This window comes from Oryzias latipes, chromosome 18 (genome assembly GCF_053564925.1).
Source record: "Oryzias latipes strain Hd-rR chromosome 18, Olatipes_Hd-rR_3.1".
NCBI lineage: Eukaryota > Metazoa > Chordata > Actinopteri > Beloniformes > Adrianichthyidae > Oryzias > Oryzias latipes.
Window position 1 is genome coordinate 13,475,355 of NC_136254.1, and position 15,038 is coordinate 13,490,392.

General features: G+C 42.8%; 1 non-coding gene across 1 annotated transcript; it reads right to left on the minus strand.

Moving 5' to 3' along the window:
• Positions 1 to 325: 325 nt before the first annotated feature.
• On the minus strand, positions 326 to 3,600 carry si:dkey-171c9.3 (uncharacterized). The gene is made up of 2 exons (XR_013650917.1): positions 3,479 to 3,600; positions 326 to 1,817 (listed from the first exon to the last, which is right to left on the minus strand). It is a non-coding gene; the product is annotated as an uncharacterized si:dkey-171c9.3 (transcript).
• Positions 3,601 to 15,038: the final 11,438 nt, after the last annotated feature.

Below are 15,038 nucleotides of genomic sequence, written 5' to 3' on the forward strand. Positions count from 1 at the left end.
GATGGAAAGTTCTGCAGAAAATATGGTGAGAATGCCTGCCTGTATTTACTCTGGTGCTCATGTATTTGGTTGTATCTTACACAACTATCATTCCTGTCAGCCCTCGACTCTATATATTTATATCAACTAAATAAGAGAACTGAACTAAGCGTTTTATTCAAGAGTTTTTATTTCAATTTAAGCATTTCAAAGTCATTATTTGATTGGAATGTTTCTCTCTTTGGAAAAATTTTAATCTCTACAAGAAGGTTTTTTTAACCTTTCCAGTCTTCTGTGTGTTCATTTTTTTAATATTAAAAAAAAAAAGAAAAACAAAATGAAACATAGCTTGGAATTATTTTAATGTGTGTGATGCATATTTTTAACAACACAAAATAAAATTGTTTTCCACAAGCAATTTATTTTTAACTAATTGGCTCAGTTTTTTTCCGTTAGGCTTCATATGTGCACATTCTGTAAAATCCAAGCCCTAAAATCACAACAAAATGAAGATCACAAATTACATGTCTATCTAAGTTTTTAATAAAAATTTCATAATTTACAGATCTATTGACGGGAAAATGATTTCTTGTGTAGAAAACTGAAACACAGAAAACAGTTTGGTGAATCCTGGTAACTTTGACTTAACCTGATGTAAAGACAGGCAGTAACAGTTTTACTGTGGTGCCATCTAATGGACACGTTGGTACTTGTGTGGATCAAGTTCATCTTTATATCTGTTTGCTGCACATGCATCATCTCAATTTGGCTCATGGGAGTCAACCTTACCATATTTGGGTCTAACAAATTTAAAAGAAGCACAATATCAAAAATTTCTTAACCCGAAAGAACATGAGAGCAGAATGCTTTTACTTGTGACAAATTCACCAAATTTTAAAAACTTTTAAGTTGGTGAGTCAGGTTTAGCTCTATTTTGAAATAAGATTTAAGTAAATAATTTTAAGACAAACAAGTAATCGTCTCAGATGCAATTAAAGCATTTTAGTTTTATCAAGAGAGAGGGTGATGATGGTTTCAGCCATCTGCTGGGCCAACAGATCCAGGTTTATTGTGTCTTGTATCTCCTCCTTGCCTTTGACACTTAAAACCCCACTCATGATGTCACACGACAAGGTCTCAGCAAAATGTTCTATCCCGGCTCCATGCTGAGGGGCTTCTTCATAGCCACCTTTAGGTAAATCGTCTGTGCACAGCGAGTGCATCAGATGTTCCATCAGTACCATGTGAGGGTCAATGCTCGACTTCTCCTCTTTGTCTTTTGGAGTTGGGGGAGGTGGGGAGGGCAGAAAAGCATTGGCTAATCCTCCCTTCAGCTTCTGAGCAAAGCTGTGTCTGCTCCTCTCAAGCTCAGGTATGAGAGGGGTGGTGGGAGGGGCGTCGGGGTAGTCGAGAGAGCCCACGACAGGGAGGCCGGACTGATATAAAGGTGGATGTGGGGGCGGAACGGAATAGATCTTTTTAGTTGGACTCGTGTCCATCAAGTCTACCTTAGAATACTCCATGAAAGACTCATTTTCAGTCTTTTTACAAGCAGTTTGCGATCCTTCAGTCTGATCTTTCGCACTCTGAGCTAAACACACTTCTCCCAGTGCTGTTTCAATGATCACTAACGCCATCTCCTCTGCCAACATCTGATCTGGATCAGAGATGGACACCTTCTCTTCAGCCATCATGCTTAGAAAAGATTCCATTATGCTGTCTGCCATATTTTGGGCAAAATCCTCAAGAAGGTCAACCTCTGCCAGTGTTCTTTCTCCATGGATTTCATGGTTGAGCTCCAGCTCCATCGAATCTCCACATGCAGTCTGCATTCTTTCCTGCAAAGAGTGAAGGAAAGTTTGAAAGGACATATTATCACTTTTTTTTGCTTACTTTTGTAACAACAACTTGCATTTTAATTCCTAGCAAGTATTCTTATTTATGGAGGCCCTAATGTGCAAATCACACCAACAAATCACTCAAAGCAACAATATAAAGATCATAATGAAAATTTAATAAAGAAAACAATATTCCATTTTTAAATCAAAACAAAACTCCAGTTATAAATAAAAAAATTAAAAACTGACATATCTTGGAAATCAAAACAAATTTCCAGAAATCAAAATAAAATGTAAAAAAAAGAAAAAAGAAACAAAACAAATAACCAGAAAAGGTTAGTACAGGTTGGGACATCACTGGTAAGATGATGACGTTTGTTAATCATTTCAAACAAAAGTTATTTGGCATAAAGCGATACTGGATATGCTCCGTTCTAATCAAAAAAGGTTTATTAGTATGCGGATACTTCAGACACATTTAAAAAAACTCAACCTCATCATTCAATAGGGCTGACTGTTTTCTGGTTTCACATTGTTTCATTTTTTTAACATTTCATTTTGATTTCTGGAAATTACTTCTGTCTTTTGAAAAGTTTCATTTTTTCTAAAATGTAATTTTGCGTTTTTGAATAGTTGTTGAGATCTTCTACATGTTTTTCTGCCTTGAGTGATTTCTTGGTGGGATTTGCACTTCAGGGCCACCGTACTTAATTGAATATTGTTTACCAACGAGTGTGACCATATGCATCTCAAACAGATGAATTTCTTTGCTCTAATTTCTACTTCTACGTTATGTCATTAAGAAAGAACTCAACATGTTTCAATGATAATACTACAAGAGAAACAGCAAAAGAAAGCCAACAGTTGTGAAATCAAAAGGGCCGACAGAAGAGAACATCCCCCACTATGATGGAAAGTGAGATTCGGCCTTAACCGCTGCCTGTCAGTGTGTCAGCTATCAGCCGTCAGGATGTGACAAGAAGGAAGTGCAGTTCAGTATCAGAGCGGCTCAAAGACCTCTGCCTGCCTCAAACAGCAACATCCTGCTGGTTTAAGCATCTGAGCTTGATGTCAGTCACAAAGAAATGAAATCACTTCTAGCTGCTGTCCAAATGAAGCCATTCTGGTGATTTTGTTTGATTTATGACAGTTGAGTCCAAAGGAGATAACATCAATGATGCAGCACAGATATAAAGCCAAAGCTTAGACTGAATACTTTTCTTGGCTGTTTGACATTGTCATTTGGCAATTCTCTTTATTGTAAACCCCTTAATAAAGCAAGATTGTTTAGAAATTAGTTTTCACAAAAGGTGCCTAAAGATTCAATAAAGACAATTAGTTTGATTACTGTAAATTGGCAAAAATAAGTTTTATTTGCCAATAAAGTTTTTAGTTTTTCTTACTTTTTTGTAATAAGGGAATACCTCAAAAATACTTAGGTATTCTATTAAAAAAATGTACAAATTTGTAGAAACAAAGCTTAAAGTTTGCTGTAGAGGCAAGAAGGGATAAGCTAAGGAAGGCAAATAAAGAAGCAGTGCAAAATTTATGAAGCAGTTAGAAAGGTGCAAAGTCAAAAGTTGCCTAAATATACTACAAAACAACATGAAAGCTGGAGACAGGAAGCACAGTCTAATCTGGAAGTGTCTTGTTAAACTTACCAGCGGGAAAATTGCTCCTTCTGTGTTCCAAAAGCAAATAAGTTGTGTTCAGAAGTTCCCACTCGCAGACAAGTTCACCAGAATTACTCACTTCCTGTATGTATGCTCGTGCATGCAAGTAGCTATGAGGGAAGCTCAGAAAAATTAGCATAACGGAAAAATACGAGGAAATAACTGACTTACAAAGCTGACCCTGTTCTATTTTTGGACTTAAAATGACGTAGTGATTAAAAAAAGATACAAACGGAAATTGAGATGAAGCTCTGTAGATGTACTTTTATCACTTGCTTGACAAAACTACACAGTTGTTCTTTTACTTTCCATTTTTCTTATTCTGATAGAATGCACCATGCACTCTGCACATCCTACACGTGTATGTACACAAGTCATAATGGCCTTAGCAATAGTTTTGGCCTGTAAATAAACTAAGCTCCTGGCTATCTGCTGCCTTCTGACTGAAAGGCTCAGTCTGTGTTTTATGATGTCTTTGTCTTAGTAAAATCCCCAGTCTGAAGATTTGTCAAAAAAAAAAATTTTTTTGATAGAAATGAACTTTAAAGTCTCACTCTGATCATCTTTTATCTATCTTAAAAGTGTTTAAAAATGAGGGAGATGAATAATGACAGACTCAACAGTTAATGCTCATTTTTGTGGCTTCTACTAACATAAAGATGTTTCTTTGTACTTTGACGAAGGCTAAAGAGATGTGGAACACATTATTTGCCCTTAGCGCTATTTAGGGTTAGAGTGTTAGGGGAATATTGTTTGTTATTGTCCAATGGCTGTGAGACAACATTTTCTTCAAAGACCCACTCAGATGAAAATTGTGTTTTTTGGAGTTTTTAAGATGTTTTGTAGCATTTTTCTCATGATGGAGGACATATTTACGGAGTATCAATCTTACCATATCAAAAAAATTCCTTTATTCAGATCATTGTGGATCTGGAGCAGACCAAAAAACTCAGTTTGAAAAACAACTTTTTGGGTACATAGAAAATACGCTGGGTGGGCAACAAGCTCTCTGCTCCAAGCTCTTAGCAACAAGGAGGGGAAGGAGGCCACGGTTGCTTGCACCAACAGCCCTGGGCATAGCGCAGAGGTGAGTTTCTGATGAACTACTGCCGCTCTGCAGTATGGAGTCCTATACTGTTCATAATTAAATAAATAAATATTTAATTCAATAAATAAATATGACGTCATGCAAATACACAATCAACCAATAAATCTCTCATATATATATAAAAAGATCATGAAATTGTGAAAAACCTGCACACTGATTTTAAATTAGCCATTGTATTATTCAATATATTTCATTTTGCTTTAAAAACATGTTCATTATTTTAAAACAGCATTTTAAAAATATTCATTTTAATCATGTGGAATATATTATAATTTTACGTCTTTTTTCAGAACCTCGGATTTCAAAATCAATATTTTCCAAAGTAGCTTTGTTTTTATTTAATGTTGCTGTTTTTCACAATGGCTGATTTATTTCATGAAGAGCTTTTTCAGGAGAATGGGTCTGTCTGTCAATCAAACTAGACAAGGCGGAGACACTTTTGTGATTGGCTATTCCTTTACCCAGACATGAGCAGCAGCACCCTAACTCCCCTGTCTATATCGATCGAAGATGATTCAGCAAACGTGATGGCGCAATGCACACCCCTCAACACTAGGAGGAGTATGCACCTCAACACATCCACAGTGTTACAAGAAATTGGGCAGTTTTGGTTCTAAATTTGCGGATAAAAGTGGCTTTGGGCGAGTGTGCATAATTCAGGTGATTTTGTGGTCGGTTTAGCAATTTTCATCTTCTCATGAACGTATAGTAGTGGTCTAAGTTAGGCTGAGTGGTTGTTGGAGTTCCACTAAGCTTCTATGAACTGGAGTTTCCATGAACGCACCATGCCGCGTGTGGGAGGGGCAACAAGCTAATGTTTTTAGCCTTATAGCCACATGGAGCGGTTGCTTGTGCTTATCTCAGTAACAATGCATGGATGCACAATGTACATGGAGAGTGTTAAGATGTCAGAAACGTCATCACAGGAAAGGTTCAACATTTTTCTTGAGGGAAAAATAAAACCAGAGGACCTGATTATAATCATTGTATCATTGAAAATAGAAAAATATCATAAGGTTCAGGAGGCCCGAGCAGGCTTGTCCCGCTTTGCACAGCTGCCTGGTCTCACTCTGTCGATCCTCCTGCGAGCCGACATATGTCACGATGTGAGCTGTGAGTGAATGGCGTAAGAATGAGGAGTGTGAAAGATGTTGACGACTGGAGCTCCTTTGTGGTTTGGTCCACACAAACCCTCAAACTACAAAAACAGAGTTGTGGATGTTTGCATCTTCTGCAGCAGACAGTTTGTCTCTATTTGATCCTCTAATGTCAGCAAAGCCTCGCGGATATCGCTGAAATATGTCATCTCTCTGGCACACCGCTGAGCGGGTATCGAGGAATATGAGTCGATTTCCATGGATCAGCCAATGAGCGTTTAGATCCCGCCCACTTTCACTGATTGACAGACCCATTCTGCTGAAAAAGCTCTTCATGAAATAAATACGCCATTGTGAAAAACAGCAACATGAAATAAAACAAAGCTACTTTGGAAAATATTCGATTTTGAAATATGAGCTTCTGAAAAAAGACAGAATTATAGTAAAATTCAACATGATTAAAAATGAATATTTTAAAATGCTGTTTTAAAATAACATGTTTTTAAAGCAAAATGAAATATATTGAATACAATGGCTAATTTAAAATCAGTGTGCTGGTTTTTCACAATTTCATGATCTTTTTATATATATATGAGAGATTTATTGGTTGATTGTGTATGGGGTCATATTTATTGAATTAAATATTTATTTAATACTGAACAGTATAGGACTCCATACTGCAGAAACTATGTCCTAGAAAATGACAGATTTTTTTCATTTGCCTAAAGCATAATAATAAAAAGACAGAGAACGCTTTTAAAATAGATCAAAAGATTTTAAGGGTGGGACTTGAAGTAAAATACTCTAAAATTTAAAATGCAACACAGTTTACTATTAAAGTATAAACAATGCCATGATACATGATGGCCAACTATGTGTGTATTTGTACAAACCCTTTGTGAAATCAAACTTTACATTAAGGATGTAAATATTTGTTTGGTTCGACTAACTTATTTTTTGTTATTTTCTGTACCCCTTGGGAAAAAAGTGTAATTAAGTGTACTATGTGTGACCAAGGTACCGTCAGTGCAGAGTGGAGCCACCAAAACAAAAATGGCTGAGACCATAAAAGCTTATAAAAATTTAATTTAATGAACAATTTAAAATCTAAAAGTGCAGTTTTACTCTGATTAGCAGCATACAGATAAAATAAAAGGGGGAGCAGGAATAAAAACAGGAAGGCCGAGCCGACCGCCTGCGCAGGGGGGGGAAGGGAAGAGAGAGGCCGTGGACTAAGCCAGTAGGCGGCAGCGCACCTCACTCCACTCCGTGCTAAAAAAACAAATCCACACACACACACAAAATAAGAAAAACCTTGCAAAAGAAACTTCCACTACACACTAAAAGGGAAATAAACAAATACAGTGAGGGAACTGGAGTGAGGACGACGCTGCCACAAGGGGCCCCCCTCACCAACACCACACGCACCGACGCCCGACTCAGACCTATGCAACAATAAAAAGAAATCAGAGTCAACCACACAATAAATACAGCACCACTCTAAAAACACATTAAAATGTATAAAAAAAAGGTGGGTAAAGAACACGCAGTGGCTCATGACATCTGCAACACGTCTAGCCGCTTACAGCATCTAGTTAAAAGAGCAGAATAAAAATGAGCAAAAGGTGATCTACGTCCTCCCAAAAAGAGGAGCTTCAACCATACATACCACCATGCAGGCAGCCACTGTCTGTCAACTCACTCCCTGTTCCTTTATAAAGGGGCAGACACAGCTGAACTACATCCCCAATCAAGCAGGCATGCACCTGTCACAGGCATACCTGACGGTTACATTCTACCCCCGTTTTTTTTTTGTTGGCGTCCCGACAACTCACTGCCACGGGCGAAACAACCCTTCAAGCATACTGCTGGACACCTGCACCCGAGACACTGCAGCCCCCTCTACCCCAGTCCCAACACCTACTGGTAGATGATGTGGGTTTGTATGCTGTCCAGCTGTTTGTCGAGTAGTCCTTCGTAATACAGGAGGGTCGAATGCGTCTGGACAGGCAGCAGGAGCAGCCTCCACTGTAGGTACAGCCGGGACACCAGTTCCATTTTTTCCTGATGGTCTTAAAACCCAGAAGCCATTCTCCTCCACATCAGGGCTCCTTGTTCTAGAACTGGGTCTATGTGGCGAAACAGGTGGTTCCACAGGTATAGGCTTAATCATGCAACGATTGACTTGCCGTACCTTTTCAGGTTGATCCTGTGGGGCAACTGTATAGACGGCCCCTCCAGGCTCAGGAGGTCTTGTGACCACAAACACCTCAGGAGCCCACTTGTCCTGGATCTTGTTGCGTCCTCTGTGTGAGAAGTCCCTCAGGTACACCCTCTGTCCAGCTGGCAACACCTCCTCTGTAACATGTTTGTCTGCCCTCTCTTTCCTCCCTGCAGCAGCTAGGCGCATTCGTTCTCTGGCACCTACTAAAGCCACCTGTAGCCTCCTCTTGTGTTCACTGACCCAATGACAGGCCTCGCCGGCAACAGGCTCCTCAATGCGACCCAGAAGAAAGTCAACAGGTAACTGAGGTTCACGACCAAACATGAGAAGGAACGGAGAGTGTCCTGTTGACTGGTGCGGAGTGGTGTTGTAACTAAACAACACTTGGGGCAAGTACTCAGGCCAGCGGTGCTTTTGATCAACTGGGATGGTTCGCAGCAGGTCGTGAAGCGTGCGATTAAACCGCTCACATTGGCCATTTCCTTGAGGATGGTAGGGTGTTGTGCGGGACTTTTGAACACCATACAACTCACAAAGCTGGTACATGATGTTATTTTCAAAGCAGCGGCCCTGATCAGAGTGCAGCCGTGTAGGGACCCCAAACTTGTAAAACCACTCCTTGATGAGGATGTCTGCCACAGTAGAAGCCCTCTGGTCTCGGGTTGGCACAACCTGTGTAAACTTGGAAAAGACATCGGTCATAACCAGTACTTGCTCTCTCCCATCCCTCGCTGGCTCCAACATGGAAAAGTCAATGGCCAGAATTTCATTCGGCCTTGAAGCCAAGAGATGACCCATAGGTGCTCGTACCTGGGGTTGGGTGCTTTCGGCCACACAACACCGTTCACACTTCAGGCACCAATCCCGAATAATGGCACCCATACGTGGCCAGTAACACCTTTGTTGGATCAACTCCAGAGTACGTTCAACGCCTTGATGGCCATGGTGGGTATGCAATTGCTGAAACACCTCTTCCCGTAGGCTCTCTGGCAGTACTAGCTGGAGGACTGGCTCACCCCCGTCTGGTCGCTGGTAGGTGCGATGTAACAGTCCGTCTCTAATGCTAAGCCGACCCCACTGGCGAAGCAGCCTCTGTGCTCCGACCTCCAGTGCTTGCTTCTCCAGCCGGCCAGGCATTCGCTGCTCCCCGACCAGGTGCATAATCGGTGCAATGGTTGCATCTGCCTGCTGCAAAACCACCAGATCATCTGTAGTCCGTTGCGGTACCGTAGAAACCATGGACTGGGTGGCTGAAATGGGAGCACATTCCACCTCTTGAAGTCCTTCTGGTAACACAGACCCTGGACGAGCTGGCGTAATGATGGTACAGGCCTTGGTTTGAGGTTGTCGAGAAAGGGCATCTGCATTTTGATTGGTGCGGCCAGAGCGATATCTCACAGCATAATCAAATACAGCCAGCTCTGCTACCCAACGCTGCTCTGTAGCTCCCAGCTTTGCCGTCTGTAAATGACTAAGGGGATTATTGTCAGTCCACACCACACACTTATGGCCCACCAAATAGTCCCGGAACTTCTGTGTCATGGCCCACTTCATTGCCAGGAACTCAAGTTTCATGGAGCTGTAGTTCTTCTCTGCTTGGTGAAGACTACGACTTGCGTAGGCTATGGGCCTGACTTTTCCCTCCTGCTCTTGAGACAGCACTGCGCCCAAGCCCTCATGACTTGCATCCACTTCTAAAATGAAAGGCAGATCAAAGTTAGCATATGCCAAAACAGGTGAAGAGATCAGTTTGTCTTTCAGTCTTTGGAAAGCACCCTCACACTGGTGGGTCCATACTTCATTCAACGACTCCCTCCGGTGACGACTCCTCTTCCCGGACAACTCAGCAATAGCCCGATGAAGAGGGGCAGCCAACTGGGCAAAGCCTTCCACAAAGCGCCTATAATAGCTTGCAAATCCCAAGAATGTTCTTAATTCAGGTACAGTCCGGGGAGGGGCCCATTCGGCGACAGCCGCAATCTTCTTTGGATCAGTTGCCACACCAGCTGCAGACACAACATGACCCAGGTAGTCCACCTGCTGTTTGAGGAAATGACACTTTTCCAGCTTAATTTTCAGGGACTCCTTCTCGAAACGACTGAGGACCAGCTCCAATCTTGTCAGGTGCTCATCCACAGTGGAGGAAAAGACAATCACATCGTCCAAGTATAGTAACAGCGTGTGACAATTCTGGTCCCCAAACATCCTTTCCATAAGCCGCTGAAAAGTACTGGGGCGTTACATAAGCCAAAAGGCATCCTGTGAAACTCAAACAGGCCGAAGGGTGTACAGAAAGCAGTCTTCATCTTGTCCTTCTCCGTCACTGCCACCTGATGGTAGCCACTGGCCAAGTCAATTGTTGAAAACCATCTGGCACCTGATAGGGCGTCCAGTGATTCCTCGATCCTAGGTAGAGGGAAAGCGTCCTTCCTTGTCTTACTGTTCAAAAGTCTGTAGTCGACACACAACCTCAAAGTCCCATCCTTCTTCCAAACCAGAACTATTGGGGAGGCGAAGGGGCTACAGCTCTCTCGTATGACCTGACTGTCCAGCAGTTTACGTACATGAGCCCTAACCTCGTCATAATCAGACGGTGGGATTCGCCCATGTCGCTGCCTCACAGGGGTCTCATCAAGCAGGGGTATGTCATGGGTTATCAAATTGCTACAACCTAGGTCAAACTCTGAGATGGCAAAAGCACCCTCATGGCGTAACAACAATGATCGCACCTTCTGTTGATCCAACTCTGATAATGCTGATAGGTCAACCGACTGGACCTGTTTTTGGACAGTGTTCATCTCCACAGCTGTATGAGACGCAACCGTAGCGGTAGACCTACTGCTCTGTTTGACAAATGAAACTCCCTCTGGGAAACTGACCACATCTGCCTGGCTAAGTAGGCCAATTGGCTGGTGGGGTCGGAGGGTTATGTCCAGCTTGCCCACGTTCACAATAGGGACATAAACTGTGCCCTCCTGACCAACAACCATGGCTGGAGAGAACAAAAGGTTGTCAGGAAGGGCGTAGCCATCTTCCAAGGGCTCAATTAGTGCAGCACCTGTCAACTGTGTGAACTGGGAGCAACATGTGGCTGAAACCCATTTAACGGTGCCTCCTGGTATGATAACCGAGTGTTTGCCTCTAACCCGGGCCATCCCCTGTTTTAACACTTGAGCTCTAGACGTTATCTGATGGTGGCACTGTAATGCCTGCTGCCAGTCCTGGGGCGTCTGCTGTACTTCAGCAAGAGCAAAGAGAGCAGGACCATGTTGATTAAAAAGCTGCTGGTAACACTCTTTAATGACATTCATCCCTAACACACCCACAACATCTGACGACTTATTAGGTCGTGCAAGGTCTTTAACAACCAAGACACCCCGCTGTGGCATGAGCCGGCCATAAACAACAACGTCTAATTCAACATAGCCGAGGTATGGGATTTCAAACCCATTTGCAGCAGTTAACGCCAGCCAATTGCAAGGTCTAATAACCTCCTGCAAAGATTGATTAAAGAAGCTTTCAGATATGGTGGTTACCATAGAGCCTGTGTCAAGGAGAAGGTTAGCGCCCACCCCTCCTAATTTAACAGCTACTGTAGGGCATTGTGCCACAAGATTTGACTTGCCTGGGGGCACGCCTGAACCCCGCCCCTGGGAGCCAGCACTCTCTCCACCTGATGTCTGGCCCCTCACATCAGATGGTGGAAGTTTCCCGCCTCCCGAGCTGCCACAGCAAGGGGGGCTCTTGGCTGGGTGGGGACACGTTCATTCTCACACTCACGAGCATAGTGACCAGGTCTTTGACAACGCCGACACACCACACTGGACCGCGTATGGCTAGTTGGGGGTTGAGAGGCCGCCTGTAGAGCTAGAAAACCCTGTGTCAGTTTGTCCAGCTGTTCTTGCTGTTTTTCTAACAGCTTCCGCAAGGCCACAACCTCGGTGTTTGTAGGGGTGGGGGCTCTAGCATTCAAATATTGTGCTGAAGAAAAAGGGACTGAATAAACCCGCCCCCGTGGCTCCCCACAGTGCCCCTCCTGTTCCCAACGAATAGCCTCTGCTCTGATATCTAACAATGAGGTTCGTGGGTCCTGTCTCACCAACCGTTTCAGTTCCCGGCGTAGGTTGGGATCTAACACATTCTCCACAAACTGGTCTCGAAGCAGCCTAGAGGCATCCAACGTCCGTCGTGGTGCACACCGTTCAACCTTCTCCATAATACAACACAAAGCATGGGAATATTCCCGCAGTGATTCACCCTCCTGCTGCTGCCTGGAAAAAAACATTTGTTGCAATGAAATATATGATTTAGAACACCCATACATATCCTGAAGTATTTCCAAAATTTTCTCTGGGTCCTCCCTGTCGGCTCGTGGCCTATACCTAATTTCATCCCTGGCTTCACCTTCTAGATGATCATAAATAAAATAGGCCTGGTCGACAGGATGCAATCGTCTGGTTTGTAACGTTGCCCTCATCTCCTCCACCCAGTCCTCGACCGGAACCCCAGTCCTTCCCTGGAAATGTGGGCATTTTCGCTCCCTCGGGATATATACCAGCCGATCCAATGGCTCGTTACAACCACCAAAGGCTCTACCAGAAGCCTCTTCATCTGGTGATCGGTCAGCCCGAGCACACAGATTATCCAGGGATCGTGGTGCTTCCTCATCAGCCATTGGTGGAGGATGGCAGCCTTCCAACCAGTGGACGTTGAACCCAGGTAATGGTTACCACAGGAAGGGGGGGGGGGTCCAAAGGAGCACACTGCGTGTACTACCCAAAAAAAAAAAAAAGAAAGCAGCCCAATTTGGTTACCACAACTGCAACAACGGAAATTAGATCCTGCCGACGACGCCAGAAATGTGACCAAGGTACCGTCAGTGCAGAGTGGAGCCACCAAAACAAAAATGGCTGAGACCATAAAAGCTTATAAAAATTTAATTTAATGAACAATTTAAAATCTAAAAGTGCAGTTTTACTCTGATTAGCAGCATACAGATAAAATAAAAGGGGGAGCAGGAATAAAAACAGGAAGGCCGAGCCGACCGCCTGCGCAGGGGGGGGAAGGGAAGAGAGAGGCCGTGGACTAAGCCAGTAGGCGGCAGCGCACCTCACTCCACTCCGTGCTAAAAAAACAAATCCACACACACACACAATAAGAAAAACCTTGCAAAAGAAACTTCCACTACACACTAAAAGGGAAATAAACAAATACAGTGAGGGAACTGGAGTGAGGACGACGCTGCCACAAGGGGCCCCCCCTCACCAACACCACACGCACCGACGCCCGACTCAGACCTATGCAACAATAAAAAGAAATCAGAGTCAACCACACAATAAATACAGCACCACTCTAAAAACACATTAAAATGTATAAAAAAAAAGGTGGGTAAAGAACACGCAGTGGCTCATGACATCTGCAACACGTCTAGCCGCTTACAGCATCTAGTTAAAAGAGCAGAATAAAAATGAGCAAAAGGTGATCTACGTCCTCCCAAAAAGAGGAGCTTCAACCATACATACCACCATGCAGGCAGCCACTGTCTGTCAACTCACTCCCTGTTCCTTTATAAAGGGGCAGACACAGCTGAACTACATCCCCAATCAAGCAGGCATGCACCTGTCACAGGCATACCTGCCGGTTACATTCGTATACTTGGTGTATGCGAAAAGTGAGGAACTAGGGGAGAGCGGGGTAATTAGTGCCATTTTTTACTTAAAGTCCTTTTAAAGCAAAGGAATTAAAGTAACATCTCCAATGAAATTGTGTTTTCATATCGTTCAGGATCGTGCACATCCCTTGAAACAGTCACTTTGGATCTCAAATAAACTTCACAAGTCCTTGTGCGTGATCATTCCGGGTTTCAGCGATTGGGTCTGTTCTAGTCATAGCCAATCATGACAAAATTGTTTCGATGCTATATCAAGAGTTCATTTGGCGATACTTTTATCGATTCAAAATGCTGTCAGGATGATATTTATTTAATTATTTATTAGCGTATTTTAGCGTCTGACTCTTGTTTTCCACTTAAAACCCCGAACGCTAGTTGGCAGCAGAGCACAATGAGCCTCTTTGAGCAGCTCTACACCACAAAAAACAACTTCAAGACTTCAGCAAGAGGCAGCTTGTTTTGCTGTTTTGAGACATGTACTACTTAGTTTTTACTTGGGATGGGTACGGAACCGAAACTCTGTGCTGTGTTACTGCCAGTAACATAAAAACGCAGAATACGGTGCTTTGCAGCGGACTTGGATAAGAACGAGTGAAGCACTGCAGCATCACAGCTAATGCACAGAGCATCAGGCAAAACGCTATTGGCAAAGTGGGCCAAAGTTCTGCAGATTCTAGTTCAGGAACCTGATGGATCAGAGTGATTTGTACAACGCTCTGAAAAAAGGCTAACGTCGTGTCAATGAGCGTTACTAGTTCACTTCCGTGTGTGAGAAAGCAGGGCTGCAGCTGTGCATTGCAAACTGTGATGTAAACAAAGCATCTTCGCCACATTAAAGCAACTTTCCTTCACCCTGTCACGCTGCCCCATCATCACACCTTAATGTTTCTAGAAAGAATTTGGGTTTTGTTTTTCTTCCCTTTATTTTTCAAGTATTATTCAGGGTCCTGAACCATTTAAAAATACTGGAGAAGCTGTTGCCAAAATAAAAGCACTATGAATTTGCTTGGGTAAAAAAACTTATGAGTTACAGTTGCAGTGCTTAACATTGTGATAATTAAATAAACTGAATTTTACCATTTTATTACGATGAAAAACTTGAAACTTGAAATTCATGTAGAGTTTTTTTAAGTACTTAAAAAAAGAAAAAGCTTTTCTGGTAGAAAATCGGGATACGTATCGGATCGTCAGACTCTCTTGCCAATACACACCCCTATTTTTGATAAGAGAAGAGGGTCCACTATTTACCCCCTGGAACAAATTACCCCACTCTCCCCTATACATTTCCTTTTAAATACTACATATTTTGTAATCTTAAAATGTTCTAACTTAGTCTGAAGAAGTCTTCAGTGAGTGTACTCCCAACAGTATGCGTACATGATAGTATAGGCCTACTTGCTATACTTATACTCAAGTAGGCTATACTTCATAAAATGAACTTCAAGTGC